This window comes from Oncorhynchus mykiss, chromosome 10, assembly GCF_013265735.2.
Source record: "Oncorhynchus mykiss isolate Arlee chromosome 10, USDA_OmykA_1.1, whole genome shotgun sequence".
NCBI classification, from domain to species: domain Eukaryota; kingdom Metazoa; phylum Chordata; class Actinopteri; order Salmoniformes; family Salmonidae; genus Oncorhynchus; species Oncorhynchus mykiss.
The window spans coordinates 29,629,809-29,650,848 of NC_048574.1; positions in this window are offsets into that span (position 1 = coordinate 29,629,809).

Consider the following 21,040-nt stretch of genomic DNA (forward strand, 5'->3'; position numbering starts at 1 on the left):
ACTATTTTTATGATTGATTGAGTGTGTGTGTGATGTCAATATGCATGTATGGACAGTATGTGAGAGTGTATGTAGTGTGTGTGTGTGCATGTGTATGTGTGTGTTGGAGTGTCAGTGTAGTATGTGTTGGTGTATGGGTAGAATCTAGTGAGTGTGCATAGGGTCAGTACAAGAATGTCAGTGCAAAACAATGGGTGCAATGCAAATAGTCCAGGTGGCCATTTGATTCATTGTTCAGCAGTCATATGGCTTGGGGGTAAATGCTGTTCAGGAGCCTTTTGGACCTAGACTTGGTGCTCCAGTAACGCTTGCCATGTGCTAGCACAGAGAAGAGATGGTTGGAGTCTTTGAATATGTTTAAGGCCTGGATGGCAGGGAGCTCAGCCCCAGTGATGTACTGGGCCATGCGCCCTACCCCCTGTAGCACATTGCAGTCGGATGCCAAGCAGTTGCTATAGATGCTCTCAATGGTGCAGCTGTATAACTTTTTTAGGATCTGAGGGCCCATGCCAAATCTTTTTCTTCAGCTTCCTCAGGGGGAAGAGGTGTTGTCGTGCCCTCTTCACGACTATGTTGGTGTGTTTGGACCATGATAGGTCCTTAGACACCAAGGAACTTGAAGTTCTTGACCTGCTCCACTACAGCCCTGTCGATGTGAATGGGTGCGTGCTTGGCGCTCCATTTCCTGTAGTCCACGATCATCTCCTTATTATTTTTGATATTGAGGGAGAGGTTGTTGCCCTGGCATCACACTAGGTCTCTGACCTCCTCCCTGTAGGCTGTTTCATCGTCGTCGGTGATCAGGCCTACCACCATCATGTCATAGGCAAACTTAATGATGGTGTTGGAGTCATGCGCGGCCACGCAGTCATGGGTGAACAGGGACTACAGGAAGGGACTAAGCACACACCCCTGAGGGGCCCCAGTGTTGAGAGTCAGCGTGGCGGGTGTTGTTAACTACCTTCACCACCTTAGGGTGGCCCGTCAGGAAGTCCAGGATCCAGTTGCAGAGGGAGATGTTTAATTCCAGGTTCCTTAGTTTAGTGATGAGCTTGGAGGGCACTATGGTGTTGAACGCTGAACTTTAGCCAAAGAACAACATTCTACTCTGGTGTAAAATGGATGTCCTATTGCCTTCTCCTCTTGAAGCCTCTACTCCCCCTTGCAATTCTATGGCAGTGTAAAGGCTAGCAGACAGTATTGAAAAGACATTAAAGATATGAGAAAGAGGCGGAAGAGGGGTAAAGCTTACTATATACAGTGCATTGCAAAAGTATTCATCCCCCTTGGCGTTTTTCCAATTTCTTTGCATTATAACCTGTAATTTATATAGATTTTTATGTGGAAGTCATGTAATGGACACAAAATAGTCTAAATTGGTGAAGTGAAATGAAAAAAATAACTTGTTTCAAAAAATTCTGAAAAAAATGTAACAAGGAAAAGTGGTGCGTGTGTATGTTTTCACCCCCTTTGCTATGGAGCCCCTAAATAAGATCTGGTGCAACCAATTACCTTCAGAAGTCACATAATTAGTTAAATAATGTCCACCTGTGTGCAATCTAAGTGTCACATAATCTGTCACATAATCTCAGTATATATACACCTGTTCTGAAAGGCCCCAGAGTCTGCAACACCACTAAGCAAGGGGCACCACCAAGCAAGCGGCACCATGAAAACCAAGGTGCTCTCCAAACAGGTCAGGGACAAAGTTGTGGAGAAGTACAGATCATGGTTGGGTTATAAAAAATATCAGAAACTTTGAACATCCCACGGAGCACCATTAAATCCATTATTAAAAAATGGAAGTAATATGGCACCACAACAAACCTGCCAAGAGAGGGCCGTCCACCAAAACTCACGGACCAGGCAAGGAGGGCATTAATCAGAGAGGCAACAAAGAGACCAAAGATAACCCTGAAGGAGTTGCAAAGCACCACAGCGGAGATTGGAGTATCTATCCATAGGACCACTTTAAGCCGTACACTCCATAGAGCTGGGCTTTATGGAAGAGTGGCCAGAAAGAGCCATTGTTTAAAGAAATTAGGAAACACATTTGGTGTTTGCCAAAAGGCATGTGGGAGACTCCCCAAACTCCCCTAAAATTGAACTTTTTGGCCATGAAGGAAAACGCTATGTCTGGAGCAAACCCAACACGTCTCATCACCCCGAGAACACCATCCCCACAGTGAAGCATGGTGGTGGCAGCATCATGCTATGGGGATGTTTTTCATCGGCAGCGACAGGGAAACTGGTCAGAATTGAAGGAATGATCTATGGCGCTAAATACAGAGAAATTATTGAGGGAAACCTGTTTCAGTCTTCCAGAGATTTGAGACTGGGACAGAGGTTCACCTTCCAGCAGGACAATGACCCTAAGCATACTGCTAAAGCAACACTTGAAGGAGCTGGAGCAGGTTTGCCTTGAAGAATGGGCAAAAATCCCAGTGGTTAGATGTGCCAAGCTTTTAGAGACATACCCCAAGAGACTTTCAGCTGTAATTGCTGCAAAAGGTGGCTCTACAAAGTATTGACTTTGGGGGGGGGGGGGGGGGGGGGGGGGTGAATAGTTACGCATGCTCAAGTTTTCAGTTTATTTGTCTTAATTCTAGTTTGTGTCCAATAAAACATATTTTGCATCTTCAAAGTGGTAGGCATGTTGTGTAAATTAAATGATACAAAAAAAATATATCTATTTTAATTCCAGGTTGTAAGGCAATCAAATAGGAAAAATGCCGAGCTGGGTGAATACTTTCGCAAGCCACTGTACTTTCCAGTCGAAACAGTTTGCGCATGTATTATGATGACATTTTTGTATGTTTTGGTCTTCGGCAGTTTTTTTTTCTGGATGTTCTTGCCCATTCGTCTGTGAATTGGACAACGGTATTGTAACGGCTGTCCTCTTCGTCTGAGGAGGAGTAGGAAGGATCGGACCAATATGCAGAGTGGTAAGTGTCCATGTTCATATTTACTAAACTCAGAACACTAAGACCAAAATAACAAAAATAAACCAACCCGAAACAGTTCTGTCTGGTGCAGACACAGAGACAGAAAACAACTACCCACAACTCAAGGGCGAAACCAGGCTGCCTAAGTATGGTTCTCAATCAGAGACAACGATTGACAGCTGCCTCTGATTAGGAACCATACCAGGCCAAACACATAGAAATACAAACATAGATGAAAAACATAGAATGCCCACCCCAACTCACGCCCTGACCAACCTAAAATAGAGATATAAAAAAATGAACTAAGGTCGGGACGTGACAGGTATTACTCCTAGTAGGAGTGGGAACATGAAGTGTTGTCATTCAACGAGAGACGACAAGTTTTCATGCACCTTTATTAACTTGAGAAATACTGCACCAAACATCTTAACTAGAGGTAAAATTGTGCAGCTAAGACCTTGTAAAAAAACATCAAAATTAATGACAGATTTCTTGATTTATCTTACATTAATTCAGACTATTTTAAGTGTTTTTTTCTTATTATTTTTCAAGCGAAGGTCTTTAGGGAGTACAGACGGTTGCTTCACCAAGCCTAGTTCTGCCATGAGCAAACCAAACGTATGTATGCAGAGAGTATAAAGAGAGAGAAGGAGTGAGTGAGTGAACATCCTGTGGCACACATTAGACACCCAGAAGGTGTAGCCTCAGGCTGGAGAGTTCATTACACGCTGTAACGGCCGTTGTTGGTGGAAGAAGAGGAGGACCAATGCGCAGCGTGGTAAGTGTCCATATTGATTTAATAGAACAATCGAACACGGAAACAAAATAATAAAGTGACAACGAACGAAACGAAACAGTCCTGTACTGTGAATACACAAAACACAGAACAGAAAATAACCACCCACAACTCAAGGGTGAAAACAGGCTACCTTAGTATGGTTCTTAATCAGGGACAACGATTGACAGCTGCCTCTGATTGAGAACCATACCAGGCCAAACACAGAAATCCCAAATCATAGAAAAAAGAACATAGACTGCCCACCCAAACTCACGCCTTGACCATACTAAAACAAAGACAAAACAAAGGAACTAAGGTCAGAACGTGACACACGCAGGCTATTGGCATCATGGGATCCTATTAGAATACAGTCTTGTCTCTCATAATACCCGAGGAGAGAATGGATTTAGAGCTTGATAAAAGTCTCTATCCATATACTGTACATCCAAGAGACACTTACGGCCTATTCACAGGACCATCAGTGTAATGATAAACATACCATAACTGTCCTACCTAGACTCTTCCTTTCCATGCCTTTCTATTCAGTGTGACTTGATTCAAGCAGTTCCAACTGAAAATGGGAAAATACTGGAAGTCAAATGTTGTTTTCTTTTCAAATGTGCCAAACTCTCTCTGTCACGGTGAGTCGGTTGCAGAGTAGTTGATGCATTTACACTGCAGACAACTTTAAAGTTTTTCACACCGAAGAGAAGCCACAGAGTTTACCCATGAGAGTCAACACCAGTCAAACTGTGGGGTAACTCGACAGTTTGAGGGAAGTTTTGTGAGTTGAACAAGGTCGAAAGTGCCATGCAGAGCTCCCAGTGCTTCTCCAAGGTAGTAATGAGGCATGGGGTTGGGTGAGAGGCTGCTATGACAGCTCCTGCTGCTGCCTGTTGAAGTGCCCCTGCCACCACACGAGACACACACTCACAACACACACAAAAACACGCACGCCGCAGTGTGCACACACATGCACCCACGTGTACAGTACACAATCATGCACGCACATACACACACAACCCCCAAGATCAACACTGGTGACAAACTGAAACTAATACATATTCAACACTCCATGTATACAGCATTTGCTCTCCTCTCTATGGAGTGTGTGACACTTTAAAAGATGCATGCACAGCTTTAGGATAGGGGTAGCCAACGAGGGTGTATGACTGTGTAATGAAGGCCTGGATCACCATTCCAAATGGCACATTGTTCTCAAAATGGTGGCATTCCAGAATGTCACAATGAATATGGCGATCCCTGCAAAACAGGTTACCTGAAGTACATGCATCATTAGAGAAGGATTTTCTCTCTGAACGTTTTCAAAAGAGTTGCATTAAATATTGCAGATACCCTTCAATAAGGAAGAATATGAAGACTTTCAGTGCTATGTGGGCTGCCTTAACGTATACTTCTAAATCCATGTGACCTTGAACTTTATCCTGCCATGACAGTCGGATGGGAAGTGATTATATGTACATCTCTTAAACAGGGCTAAAACATGCTTCTCCCTCTAACATACAAGATGCTTGGATACATCACCTAGTAGTATGTTCATTGCATGTGTGCTAGATAACTCTTCTCGGAAAGGTATGGGCCTCTTTGCACTTCTCATGGGAAACAAAGAGGATAAGATATACCAATTCATACATGACCTTCAGTATTATCTAGAAGCCATATGTTGCCATGTTGACCAATTCACAAAGTGATTCTGTACTGACCAATGAGAATGTACATGTTGTGTAAGTTGACAGTAAATAAGGAGATGACAAACCTAGGTTTGGTGAGGTGTTTGTCTGAGCAACAACCTTTCGTCGCGATGTAAATGAAAGACTTTAATTGGATTCAAGTGTTTTGACATTTGTTCTCCATATCTTGATTACCATCACAAATCAGAACCCTACAAAACTCAAATAAAGTCTCTCACCTGAACCTCAGAGAGGTTACACAACTTGTGTTGTTGGAGTTGCCAGGAAATGTAAGGTCAGCTGCTATTGCTTTTATTGCAATCTCTCCATTACATTACACCCACCAGCCACACACGCCCACACACAACCTTCTCACCATGGACCAAGTAGGAGAAGTGTGTGGGGAGAAGTGCAGCATATTTGCCCACACACTTCTCCTACTTGGTCCATGGTGAGAAGGTCGTGGGCAAATATGCGGCACTTCAGTAATGGACTTTGCTGGTACTTCACTGTGTTATGTTGCATAGTAGACACGAGCCACAGCCACACATGAACTTTACTAAGTACCAGGACTTTTTTTTGCCAAAAACCTGGTTGCCTCTGCAAGGAAACTGACACTTGGCAGCAACTGGGTCTTCCAGCAAGACAATAACCCTGACCACACATCAGAATCCATAAAGAAATGGTTAATTGACCACAACATCTAAATTGTGTCTCATGGCCTGTGGTTTGAATTGAAGAGGGCAGTCCATAAGCACAGACAAAGGATATCAAGGATCTGGAAAGATTCTGTATAGAGGAATGGTCTAAGATCCCTCCTAATGTGTTCCCCAATCTCATAAAACATTGTAGAAAAAAGGTTCAGTGTCGTTGTCCTCTCAAGGGGAGGGTGCTGGAGTATTGAATACTGGGGTGCCAATCACTTTGACCCCTATCTTTGTTAGACGTTTTGTATTATTTCTTAAACAAAATCTCTTTCTCTGAGCAATTGTATTAGTATATTATAATATCATTTTCACAAAAAATGTATTGAGCATACAAAATAGCTCAGTATGTGTATTGTTTATTTTATACAGTATTTTTTGCATCAGTATCTTAATCAAGGGTGCCAATAATTATGGACCCCCACTGTACATGCACACTTACAATACATACATGCGCACACGTATGCACACACGCACACTCAAATTGCAAAGAGCATGCCCTTCATATTCCATTCCACTGCTATCAGTATCTTCATCCTGGGCAGCACAGAGCCCATTTGTGCAAGAACCATTCTGAGAACCATCTTATTTTGGCCCTAGAGAAAAAGCTCAGTGAAATAAGTAACCAGACACAATGTGAGGATGGATGATGACACATGTGGTTTAGCATAAAGAAAGATCATGCAGTTCATTGGAGATAGGTTGGGCTCCCAGCTCCCTCAGAAATCCTGTTGGCCCTCATTATTTTACTGAACTGCTCCATCATCCTTTAAAAACACCTGTCTTTATGTACCGTCCACATTGTGCTCACATATGTGATCATCTCAGGCTTTTCATATACAGCAACAATAACCATTGTGTGAGCCATTCATAAGAATAGGAGGGAGATTCAATAAATGTTCTCTAATCCACATTGGAAGAGTTAATACGATACAACAGTAATACTATGCTATAAAGACTTTTTCTGAATGGAACAGTAGTAGTGGAGAAAATTTAAAAAAATCACTAGGGAAGGCAAGCCAGGGAAAAAAAGCCATATTACAACCTTTGTTGTACGATGCTTACTCTATAACCTGTTATGCTTTGACACTGATATATAGGCCTAAGGCTGAGACAATAAGAAGACACAGTGGCAGAATACATTTAACCACACCTTTGCTTCATCATAAAACCGGAGAGCAACATCTGTTCGGTGAAGTCCATGAAACATATTGCATGTAACAAACAGTTACATAACCTACAACATGGTCAAACAAGTCCGACATTTTTGGACTACTGAACAACTATTGATTTAGAGTTACCACAGAGAGTTACCACAAGTCGCAAAGAAAACAGAAGCTGCCTCCACCATTCCTGCACCATTTCACCTTCAACATTTGAACATCATCTAATCACCTCTGCTGAGTCTAATACAGTGACAACTACAAGATATCTGTCAAGGGTGTGCGTACTGGTAGCGGAGTCAGGTGCAGGAGAGCAGAGAGTTGTGAACAGGCGCACACTTTATTGAGGCAGGAGAAGCCAACAGACAATTGGCAAAAGTGCAAAAAAGCGCAAACAGTCACAATAATTATGTTCAAACAAATAAACATACCTCGTGACAAAACATGGAATAATACGAAACCAGTCTGGCGCATCAAAATTGACACGTAACACAAACAATATCACACAAAGACATGAGGGGGAACAGAGGAATAAATACATGCAGGGTGATTGGGAAATGCAAACCAGGTTTGCAGAACAAGACAAAACAAATGGATCAATGAAAAATGGAGCGGCGATGGCTAGAAAGCCGATGACGTCGACCACCGAACGCCGCCCGAACAAGGAGAGGAGCCGACTTCGGCGGAAGTCGTGACAATACCAAAATTGCCTATAGGTCTCATGGGTAGTAGCCTGCAACTGCAAAGTTTTTCTTAGGACATTACATTTACTGTTGGATGAATGCTTGGCTACTAGCAGTGGGTAGTCTATTATATTTAGAGTTAGCAATCTAGTTAATATGTTTTGAGTTTCCACTTCCTCATTGTGTTGAACCCCAAATTAATAAGCCTATGATGTTAGTTAGTGCATATAAAGACGTATGTAATTCATCTCTATCACAATAAACAATCACAATCGACAATAAAATATAGCAACTGTTGTTTAATTGTCAACCCAAAATGAATGTTAGTCACTTGATTAGATGGCACATCAACATATCTTGAGTCATGCATTCCTGCTTGAACGTGTTAGATGAAATTAAACAACTTATTTCTTGAATACCTCAGTAGTCTAATTATTACACTCCTTAATAAAGCACTATGAATTACTTTTTAACATGGGCTGGTGCCATCAACTGTAAACGTTAGTGGCACCAGTACCAACAGGGGAAAAGGTTCATCTGGAGCCCTGCAGTAATTAACAATTATGGTAGGTGTTGATTCAGAGAAACACATATGACAGACACTAACTTACTAATATAGACTAAGTTGTTAGCGTGGTTTTTATAAAGTATAAGGCATAATCAGACAGGCAGATAGACAGACAGACAACAAAAGAAGCACAGAGAGAAGATGCTGAGGCAGATAGACAGCACAACAGGGAGGGAAACATAATGTCTAGAGCAGAGGCCCAGTGGTGAGTTTTCCAGTGGTGTTTTTACATATTGTATTTGATTTAAACATGAGCTGGTTATTAAAGAGGAGGAGAACCATATCTCACCAGTCACTGGTACAGAAACGCTGTACTGTACTCCCAATGTTATGTGTCAGCACTACTGCCTAAGTAGGGTGTGTAGGGTCAGGATATAAAAAAGGCCCTTACAGACCGCGATTGAGATGCCAACGAAGCACTAGCTGCTCCTGTGTGTCCTCTAATTACCTTGCTGGTGCCTGTCTACTGGGTGGGGCTAATCTGATAACAAAGAAGTTGTTGTTGTGGTACTGTGTGCGTTAAGTAATGTACAGTGCCTTGCGAAAGTATTCGGCCCCCTTGAACTTTGCGACCTTTTGCCACATTTCAGGCTTCAAACATAAAGATATAAAACTGTATTTTTTTGTGAAGAATCAACAACAAGTGGAACGACATTTATTGGATATTTCAAACTTTTTCAACAAATCAAAAAATGAAAATATGGGCGTGCAAAATTATTCAGCCCCTTTACTTTCAGTGCAGCAAACTCTCTCCAGAAGTTCAGTGAGGATCTCTGAATGATCCAATGTTGACCTAAATGACTAATGATGATAAATACAATCCACCTGTGTGTAATCAAGTCTCCGTATAAATGCACCTGCACTGTGATAGTCTCAGAGGTCCGTTAAAAGCGCAGAGAGCATCATGAAGAACAAGGAACACACCAGGCAGGTCCGAGATACTGTTGTGAAGAAGTTTAAAGCCGGATTTGGATACAAAAAGATTTCCCAAGCTTTAAACATCCCAAGGAGCACTGTGCAAGCGATAATATTGAAATGGAAGGAGTATCAGACCACTGCAAATCTACCAAGACCTGGCCGTCCCTCTAAACTTTCAGCTCATACAAGGAGAAGACTGATCAGAGATGCAGCCAAGAGGCCCATGATCACTCTGGATGAACTGCAGAGATCTACAGCTGAGGTGGGAGACTCTGTCCATAGGACAACAATCAGTCGTATATTGCACAAATCTGGCCTTTATGGAAGAGTGGCAAGAAGAAAGCCATTTCTTAAAGATATCCATAAAAAGTGTCGTTTAAAGTTTGCCACAAGCCACCTGGGAGACACACCAAACATGTGGAAGAAGGTGCTCTGGTCAGATGAAACCAAAATTGAACTTTTTGGCAACAATGCAAAACGTTATGTTTGGCGTAAAAGCAACACAGCTCATCACCCTGAACACACCATCCCCACTGTCAAACATGGTGGTGGCAGCATCATGGTTTGGGCCTGCTTTTCTTCAGCAGGGACAGGGAAGATGGTTAAAATTGATGGGAAGATGGATGGAGCCAAATACAGGACCATTCTGGAAGAAAACCTGATGGAGTCTGCAAAAGACCTGAGACTGGGACGGAGATTTGTCTTCCAACAAGACAATGATCCAAAACATAAAGCAAAATCTACAATGGAATGGTTCAAAAATAAACATATCCAGGTGTTAGAATGGCCAAGTCAAAGTCCAGACCTGAATCCAATCGAGAATCTGTGGAAAGAACTGAAAACTGCTGTTCACAAATGCTCTCCATCCAACCTCACTGAGCTCGAGCTGTTTTGCAAGGAGGAATGGGAAAAAATGTCAGTCTCTCGATGTGCAAAACTGAGAGACATACCCCAAGCGACTTACAGCTGTAATCGCAGCAAAAGGTGGCGCTACAAAGTATTAACTTAAGGGGGCTGAATAATTTTGCACGCCCAATTTTTTAGTTTTTGATTTGTTAAAAAAGTTTGAAATATCCAATAATTATCGTTCCACTTCATGATTGTGTCCCACTTGTTGTTGATTCTTCACAAAAAAATACAGTTTTATATCTTTATGTTTGAAGCCTGAAATGTGGCAAAAGGTCGCAAAGTTCAAGGGGGCCGAATACTTTCGCAAGGCACTGTAAGTAGCCCTGTTTCAGTGTTGACAGTAAAGTATGTTTGCAGGGATGGGTGTTTGTACTCATGTATGTTCCTTTGCTTGCTAGGCTAATCATTTGTTTGCATGACCTGCCTAGCTTGCTAAATAATTGTAACCCACTGCTAATGATAATGTTAAGGTAACATGGGGGCTGTTCAGTCTGATGCCATTATCTCACATTTGCATCCTTATTGTGCAGATAGTCCATCCTTTACTGGTGTGATTGTATGCTACAGTGACAGTGCCTTTCTTATTTGGCAGACATTTCCAGGCCTGGTGCTTCATCCTTGTAGTTAACTGTAACAACCAATAGTTACACTGTATTAGCAACATGTAGCCGGTAATAATTGCAGTCTGTAATTACAAAGGTGTATGAATGCGTGTTACCATGCTTGTTACAAATGGACAGGTTTCCACTAAATTCACCAACTGTGTGTTTTGTTTCTTCTCGGCAGCATCCAATTCATTAACAACTGTCACAAAGGTTGTGACCCCTCGTGGATGCGCTGGGTGTCCAAGAGATTATGCTCAATAGGCTCGAATGACTTACCCATGAATGTGCACTGTAGAAAATATATCTTCACTCAACATTATTGCTAGTACTTGCCACCAAAATAAAGTGTACCATCTGGGTTAACTTGGTCATCCCAGGTGAGGAAAAACACACTATTTCAAAGCATAGTACATGTAAGTTCAATGTAATTACTAGGTGTTACACATGATTTAGCTAGGCAAAATAAAGTGTATCTTGAGGGGTACTTACTTGTATTTAAAGTGTTCTTAAACAACACACTACCTGTACGAAAGACTATCGAGAGTAAATATTAGTTCATCATAGGAGAGCTGTAGCTCCGCCCACCGGTGATGTGGAGCAGAGCATGCTTGGTGAGCTCTAACTGAGGAGATGGAAGTAACTAGAGAAAGTACACAAGCCAAGTTCCAGCCATCTCCTGTGATTACCTTTACCAAGCATACTTTGTTTTAGCCAAGGCCAGTGTGCGTCCTACAGAAATGTGAGTTCATATTTCTTGCCGTTCATGTACTGTGGATGAACTCCTCTTTATTATGCTAATTAGCATTTTTACCGCAAGCTAGCAACTGTAATAGACATTTAGCATTTCAGCCAGGGGTGCAACTTCCAGTGGGGACGCCCCACATTGTGAAATTGCATTTTTGCCCCCCCCCCCCCAGTTTTATCACTGGAATGTGATACAAAATGAGGCAATGGTTTGCTTTAGGACCATGTGGACACCTCCAAGCGGTCAGGTAGGCTGTTTGGAGTGTTTATCCAACTAAAAAAAATATTATTATTATTATGTAACTATTATGTAAAACCAAAGTTTCAGTGTACAGTATAATTTCCACCAGTGTCTAGTTTTATTTACCCTGTGGTTGTATGGATGTACAGTGCATTGCAAATGTATTCATCCCCCTTCATCCCCTGTTTTTTCTATTTTGTTGCATTACAACCTGTAATTTCAAGAATTTTTATTTGGATTTCATGTAATGGACATGCACAAAATAGTCCAAACTGGTGAAGTGAGATGAAAGAAATAACTTGTTTCAAACAATTCGGAGAAATATTTTAAGTGGTGCGTGCATATGAATTCAACCCCTTTGTTATGAAGCCCCTAAATAAGATCTGGTGCAACCAATTACCTTCAGAAGTCCCGTAAGTAGTTAAATAAAGTCCACCTGTGTGCAATCTAAGTGTCACATGATTTGTCACATGATCTCAGTATATATACACCTGTTCTGAAAGGCCCCAGAGTCTGCAACACCACTAAGCAAGGGGCACCACCAAGAAAGCGGCACCATGAAAACCAAGGAGCTCTCCAAAAAGGTCAGGGACAAAGTTGTTGAGAACTACAGATCAATGTTGTGTTATAAAAAATATCAGAAACTTTGAACATCCCACGGAGCACCATTAAATCCATTATTAAAAAATGGAAGTAATATGGCACCACAACAAACCTGCCAAGAGAGAGCCGCCCACCAAAACTCATGGACCAGGCAAGTAGGGCATTAATCAGAGAGGCAACAAAGAGACCAAAGATAACCCTGAAGAAGCTGCAAAGCTCCACAGCAGAGATTGGAGTATCTGCCCATAGGACCACTTTAAGCAGTACACTCCACAGAGCTGGGCTTTATGGAAGAGTGGCCAGAAAAAGGCCATTGCTTAAAGAAAAAGATAAGCAAACATGTTTGGTGTTCACCAAAATCATGTGGAAGACTCCCCAAACATAAGGAAAGCGAAAGCGCTATCAAGGAAAGCGCTATGTCTGGCGCAAACCCAACAACTCTCATCACCCCGAGAACACCTGCCGATGAAAAACATCCCCACAGCATGATGCTGCCACCACCGTGCTTCACTGTGGGGATGTTTTTCATCGGCAGGGACTGGGAAACTGGTCAGAATTGAAGGAATGATGGATGAAATTAAATACAGAGAAATTATTGAGGGAAACCTGTTTCAGTCTTCCAGAGATTTGAGACTGATGGAGGTTCACCTTCCAGCAGGACGATGACCCTAAGCATACTGCTAGAGAAACACTCGAGCGGTTTATGGGGAAACATGTACATTTCTTGGAATGGCCTAGTCTAAGCCCAGACCTGAATCCAATTGAGAATCTGTGGTATGACTTAAAGATTGCTGTACACCAGCAGAACACATCCAACTTGAAGGAGCTGGAGCAGTTTTGCCTTGAAGAATGGGCAAAAATCCCAGTGGCTAGATGTGCCAAGCTTATAGAGACATACCCCAAGAGTCTTGCAGCTGTAATTGCTGCAAAAGGTGGCTCGTAAAAGTACTGACTTTGGGGGGGTGAATAGTTATGCCTGCTCACGTTTTCTGTTTTTGTTGTCTTATTTCTTGTTTGTTTCACAATAAAACATATTTTGCATCTTCAAAGTGGTAGGCATGTTGTGTAAATCAAATTATACAAACCCCCCCAAAAATCTATTTTTATTCCAGGTTGTAAGGCAACAAAATAGGAGAAATGCCAAGGGGGGTGTCACGGCCGTCGAAAGAAGTGGAGAGTGGTGAGAGTACATTTTCCTTTATTATGGAATGACGCCAACAAAACAAGAAACAAGATAAATAACCGTGAAGCTTATGAGGGCTAAGTGCCACTAACACAAGTCAACTACCCACACTGAAAGTAGGGAAAACGGGCTACCTAAGTATGATTCCCAATCAGAGACAACAATAGACAGCTGTCCCTGATTGAGAACCATACCCGGCCAAAACATAGAAATAAAGAAACATAGAAAACAAAACATATAATGCCCACCCCACATCACACCCTGACCTAACCAAATAGAGAAATAATACGGCTCTCCAAGGTCAGGGCGTGACAGTACCCCCCCAAAAGGTGCAGACTGGTGGCTCCGGACTGGAGGCTGTTGTTGGAGGCTTCGTGCCATGACTCCTCGCTGGAGGCTTCGTGCCATGAATCATCCCTGGAGGCTTCGTGCCATGACTCCTCGCTGGAGGCTTCTTGCCATGGATCATCACTGGAGGCTTCGTGCCATGGATCATCACTGGAGGCTTCTTGCCATGGATCATCACTGGGCTGGAGAGACACACGGGAGGCCTGGCTCTGGGAGCAGGCACATGATACACTGGGCTGTGGAGGCACACTGGAGGTCTCGAGCGTAGAGCCTTCATAACCTGTCCTGGCTGGATGGTTACTTTGGCAAGCACAGGATGCACTGGGCTATGATCACTTATTGATGTCACTTGTTAAATCCACTTCAATCAGTGTAGATGAAGGGGAGGAGACAGGTTAAATGTCACAGCCGTTAAAAGAAGAGGACCAAGGTACAGCGTGGTAAGCGTACATTTTCTCTTTATTTGGACAATGACGCCGAACAAAACAATAAACACTACAAAAACAAACCGTGAAGCTAAAGGCTATGTGCCCTAAACAAAGTCAACTTCCCACAAAAACAGGTGGGAAAAAGGGCAGCCTAAGTATGGTTCTCAATCAGAGACAACGATAGACAGCTGTCCCTGATTGAGAACCCTACACGGCCAAAACATAGAACTACACAACATAGAACGTAGAATACCCACCCCAACTCATGCCCTGACCAAACCAAAATAGAGACATAAAAGGATCTCTAAGGTCAGGGCGTGACAGTACCCCCCCCCCCCCCCCCCCCCCCCCCCCCCACCCCCCAAAGTTGAGGACTCCGACCGCAAAACCTAAACCTATAGGGGAGGGTCTGGGTGGACATCTATCCGCGGTGGCAGCTCAGGTGCGGGACGCAGACCCCGCTCCACCACTGGCTCACCCTACTTTGGTGACACCTCTAGTGCTGGGACCCTCGACGTCGACCCCGGACTGGGGACCCTCGTAGCGGGGACCCTCGTAGCGGGCCACGGACTGGGCACCCTTGTTGCGGGCCCCGGACTGGGCACCCTCGCTGCGGGCCCCGGACTGGGCACCCTCGCTGCTGGCCCAGGACTGGGAACCCTCGTTGCGAACCCCGGACTGGGAACCCTCGTTGCGGGCCCCGGACTGGGTGCCGTCTCTGGAGGCTCCGGACTGGAGGCCGTCTCTGGAGGCTCCGAACTGGAGGCCGTCTCTGGAGGCTCCGGACTGGAGGACATCTCTGGAGGCTCCGGACTGGAGGCCGTCTCTGGAGGCTCTGGACTGGAGGCTGTCGCTGGAGGCTCCGGACTGGAGAAAGTCGCTGGAGGCTCCAGACTGAAGGATGTCGCTGGAGGCTCCTGACTGGAGACCGTCGCTGGAGGCTCCGGACTGGAGGACGTCGCTGGAGGCTCCGGACTGGAGGACGTCGCTGGAGGCTCCGGACTGGAGGATGTCGCTGGAGGCTCCAGACTGGAGGACATCACTGGAGGCTCCAGACTGGAGCCCTTCGCTGGAGGCTCCGGACTGGAGGCCTTCACTGGAGGCTCTGGACTGGAGGCTTTCGTTGGAGGTTTCGTGCCATGACTCCTCACTGGAGGCTTCGTGCCATGGATCATCACTGGAGGCTTCGTGCCATGGATCATCACTGGAGGCTTCTTGCCATTGATTATCACTGGAGGCTTTTTGCCATGGTCCATCACTGGAGGGAGGAGACGTATGGGCAGTCTTTTACGTTGAGCTGCCACAGGACTCACCAGGCTGGGGAGACATACAGGAGGCCCTGTCCTGCTGGGGACAGGCACAGGATACACTGGGCCGTGGAGGCGCACTGGAGGTCTTGAGCGTAGAGCCTGCACAACCCGTCCTGGCTGAATGGTTATTTTCACCCTGCATATGCGGGGCGCAGGCACAGGATGCACTGGGCTGTGCAGACGCACCGGACACACAGTGCGCAGAGCCGCCGCCCTAAAGGAAGCCCACCCGGACCCTCCCCTTTAGAGTCAGGTGTTGCGGCCGGAGTGTGTCTGCACCAGACAGAAGTTGTTTGTTTTGTTCCACTTTGTTATTTTGTGTCAGTGTTCAGTTTGAATAAATTATCATGAACACGTACCACGCTGCACTTTGGTCCTCTTCTTCAGACGAGTGTTACATTAAAGAAGGATTTTTAAGCCTTGAGACAGTTGAGACATGGATTGTGTATGTGTGCAATTCAGAGGGTGAATGGGCAAGACAAAAGATTTAGGTGCCTTTGAACGGGGTATGGTAGTAGGTGCCAGGATGTACTGGTTTGTGTTAAAAACTGCAACGCTGACTGACGGGTCTTTCACTCTCAACAGTTTCCTGTGTGTATAAAGAATGGTTCACCACTCAAAGGACATCCAGCCAACTTGACACAGCTGTGGAAAGCATTGGAGTCAACATGGGCCAGCATCCCTGTGGAACATTTTCGACACCTTGTGAAGTCCATTCCCTGTAGAATTGAAGCTGTTCTGAGGGCAGTACAACACTGTGTAAAACACTGTACTGTTTTACACATGCTGTATCCTGTGTATGTGACAATACAACTTGAAACTTTAAAGTAATGGGAAAATTTCACATTGACATATTCATTGTATTCACACTCTTGTGCCTGATACTTTATATCAGTAAATGTGGTTCAAACTACAGTATGTCTCCATCCTGGCAAATGCTCTATTATGCTCTATTATGTCAAAATGCACAGAAACCCACCAGGCTGTGGGTGAGACTCAGACTTTGAACTATTTGCAAGGCTGTGTGTGTGCAGACGCGAATGCACGCACGCACGCACACACACACACACACACACACACACACACACACACACACACACAGCACCCCAGAGCTTGCTTGGCACTGGGAGATATTGGTAGAGTTGGAGGTGGGCCTGCATCACTTGGTTTTGATTAATAATATATTGAAGCTTTATTTAAAACACCTTCTATTTGACTTGAAATATGTGTGCCTTTTTCTGTGTAAAAGACAGGAAGGTAGGAATATATGGGCAAGGAGGCACTGGGGTGTTATTTATCTTCTCTTCTCTCTCTTTCCCCCTCATTCCCTTGCTCTCCCTCTCCCTCTCTCTGGGTTCTCTCTCCAGTGCCAGGCATAATTAAACGCCTGCAGACTGATGTTTACAGAGGATGATGGCCGGAACAGAAGGAAGAGTCTGGGTGAAAACCCAAATTCTCAGCCTCAGCAGAAATAAAGAGAGTGAAAGAATATAACTGGTGATGAGTCCCGAAGGATGAAATGTATTCATACATTTTTTAAATTTCACACCATTCAGAAATGTCAGGAAATATTTTGATGGCAGCTTGACTTAGTGAGTTCCTCAGTACCTAATCCACTACTGCAAAACAAACGGACTCAGAAATAATCTTGCAGGAATAGCTAAGCTTATTACAATATTTGAACGCGTGCAAACCAACTCTTATGCAATAATTCTGTAGCATGAAGGTGAGTGGACTGTTAGGATCAATAAAGAAATATGAACTGTAAAGGTGTGGATACACATTACACTGATTCTCACAGCAGGAAAACAATCCTGCAGCACCAGAAAATGTGAATTATTATGTGGATCATCTTTAAGTGGAAATTACAATTGTTAGAAGCCTTTTTAAACCTTGAATACACCACAATTTGCATTTCCTGCTGCACAGGAAATGTTTCTGAGACAACAGACTGATTAAATGATGGTAGCAAACCCGTATAGTCATATCAAGGCACCCTTCTCACAAATGTGTATCATCCCTTCACTATTTCCTGTGATGAATGTCTAATGGAGAGTGTTTTCTGGGGAATATTAGCATTCAACTTGACGTATGATTGTTTCCTGGCCTCAACAAGTCCTAAAATTAATATTGAACACAGCATTAAATATAATGTCTGGCCCGAGACTGAGACAAACTGCCAAAGAATCATGTCTCATCCCAATAGCAACAGACACTTATTTTTTGTGGTTTCCGTTTCAAATGCAACTATTCCACTGCATAATTAAAAACGGGTATAAATAAAATAAAATATATAAAGTGTTTATATGTTTGGGCTCCTCTCTCCCATCTTTGGTTTCGAATGTGACGGTTTGATGAGAGGGAATTATTAATCAGACAATGTCAGTCCCTTTTACTTTTTCCCCCTGATATTTGTTTTTGCATCAGAAGCTGTTTATGTTGACTGAGTAGAGAGCATCATAGAGAGCATCATAGAGAGCATCATTTCCCCTGCATCATGTTCTTTCAGAGAGCTCATAGGAGAAAAATAAGCAAAAATGTTAAATAAAAATATCTTTATTCTCCATATTGGTTAACCCTTTACACACGTGGGAATTGGCCTATATGGATAGGGCTAAATGTAAATATTTATTTCAGAAGAAATATATGAAGCATATGCATAACGATGGTAGCAATTGAAAGGGAGATTATGCAGAAATTATTTGACCAAAGGTGAGGACACAACAGTTCACCTGCCACAAGACTGAATCCAAACATGACTTTGTTGATTTTATGTGCATTTTACACATACTGTACTTTTTGCAGCATTTGTTGATAACGGAATCTGAAAATATTCTGGATGCATTCAGTAACATAATTAAAATGTGGGGTAGTGCATCATAAGACAAAACTATAACGACCCAGGGCAAGACCCAGATGCAGACACAGGAGGCAGATGGTTCGAGTCTCTGATATTTATTGAAATACAAGGGGCAGGCAATGGGCAGGTCGGGGACAGGCAGAAGTTTATAAACCAGGTCAGAGTCTGAAAGGTACAGTGGGGGTAGGCAGACTCGAGGTCAAGGCAGGCTGAATGGTCAGGCAGGCGGGCTCAGTGTCAGGGCAGGCAGAATGGGTGAGAACCGGGAGGGCTAGAAAAACAGACTAGGCAAACAGGAGCACGGAAAAACATGCTGGTAAACTTGACCAGACTGGCAACAGACAAACAGAGAACACAGGAATAAATACACGGGGATAATGAGGAAGGCGGGCGACACCTGGATGGGGGTGGAGACAAGCACAGACAGGTGAAACAGATCAGGGTGTGACAAAAACTATGACAAGAGTTTGAGTGAGAGGTCTAAATGGTGTCTCCAAGTGGTCACACACCTCTCCAAAGTCTGCACTTCCTAAGTAATTTAAATGCACTTTTATGACTCAAGGAAAGAGCCTTCAACTATTAGGTGTGTTTTTTTTGCTCTCCTAGCTGTGCCGTTGAGAAACTAAAGCAAGTACACTTGTCGTTTTTTTGTTTGGAAAAAAGCCCTGCATTGCCATCATCATTTTAAATCACAATCTGGATCAGGTGGGCATCATTTGAAAGCTTGTTCTATTACCAACATGACAGGCTAAGTAAAAAAAAAAAGTATTTCACAAGGCACTTCAGAGATAGTACTTTTGATGCGCATAGAATGGAGTCATGACAGCATTCAGATGAGTGTTCTGTGGCAAATTTTCTACACAATACGGCAAACATAAGCTCATTCTATTCAGAACAACATAAGGTAAGGCAGCATTTCATCCTTGTTACTGTACAACAAACATAGCGATCATAAACATTGATACTGTAAATTGTATAGGTTTTATTTTATGGAAACGTGAAGTACCTAGTTGGTTGTGGTTGGTTATGGTTGTGTGACATCAAAGCGATATTTACTATAATACTCCACATTTCATCTTTCCTAACACATCGAATCCTCTTGATTTACAGAATCTCCCTCACTCAGAAAACAAAAAATGTGCAAAAGCAGCCCAATTAGTGGGAGGGATGGGGGCATCTTCTTGTGGAGTTTCTCAAGTTTAAAACAGCTGTCAGTTGAATCCCATACAGAGCTGTGACGTCATGTATAGCATTTTATTGTACAGCCACTGCGTTCCAATGTAGGTGCTCATCAGCATAGCCGCGGGGAGTAGGGGAGCTGAGGGTGCTGCAGCACTCCCTGAAAAATCTAAATAAATAACAAATATATTCAAATATGTATTACTTTTTGCTGAATTTTCTTTCTTTATAAAAATAGCTGGTCTTTACTACTTTTAGCGGACTGATATAGACTTCTGTAGGGCGGGCAACAACAAACAAATTCAGCATCTCTGCTTTGCCAAAAAGGGTAGATGTATAATTAGGAACAGATACTAGGAACAGATACACGATTCAACAGTTGGAATTGTAAGACTTGTTGCCCTGTCCCTTTCTCTGTGATGTCATTCTAATGGAATCCAGAAAGAATCAAACCCTGTCCCTTTCTCTGTGATGTCATTCTAATGGAATCCAGAAAAAATAAAACCCTGTCCCTTTCTCTGTGAAGTGATTCTTATGGAATCCAGAAAGAATAAAACCCTGTCCCTTTCTCTGTGATGTCATTCTAATGGAATCCAGAAAGAATAAAACCCTGTCCCTTTCTCTGTGATGTCATTCTAATGGAATCCAGAAAGAATAAAACCCTGTCCCCTTCTCTGTGATGTTTTTCTAATGGAATCCAGAAAGAATAAAACCCTGTCCCTTTCTCTGTGATGTCATTCTAATGGAATCCAGAAAGAATAAAACCCTGTCCCTTTCTCTGTGATGTAATTCTAATGGAATCCAGAAATAATAAAACCCTGTCCCTTTCTCTGTGATGCCATTTTAATGGAATCCAGAAAGAATAAAACCCTGTCCCTTTCTCTGTGATGTCATTCTAATGGAATCCAGAAAGAATAAAACCCTGTCCCTTTCTCTGTGATGTCATTTTAATGGAATCCAGAAAGAATAAAACCCTGTCCCTTTCTCCGTGATGCCATTTTAATGGAATCCAGAAAAAATAAAACCCTGTCCCTTTCTCTGTGATGTCATTTTAATGGAATCCATAAAGAATAAAACCCTGTCCCTTTCTCTGTGATGTCATTCTAATGGAATCCAGAAATAATAAAACCCTGTCCCTTTCTCTGTGATGCCATTTTAATGGAATCCAGAAAGAATAAAA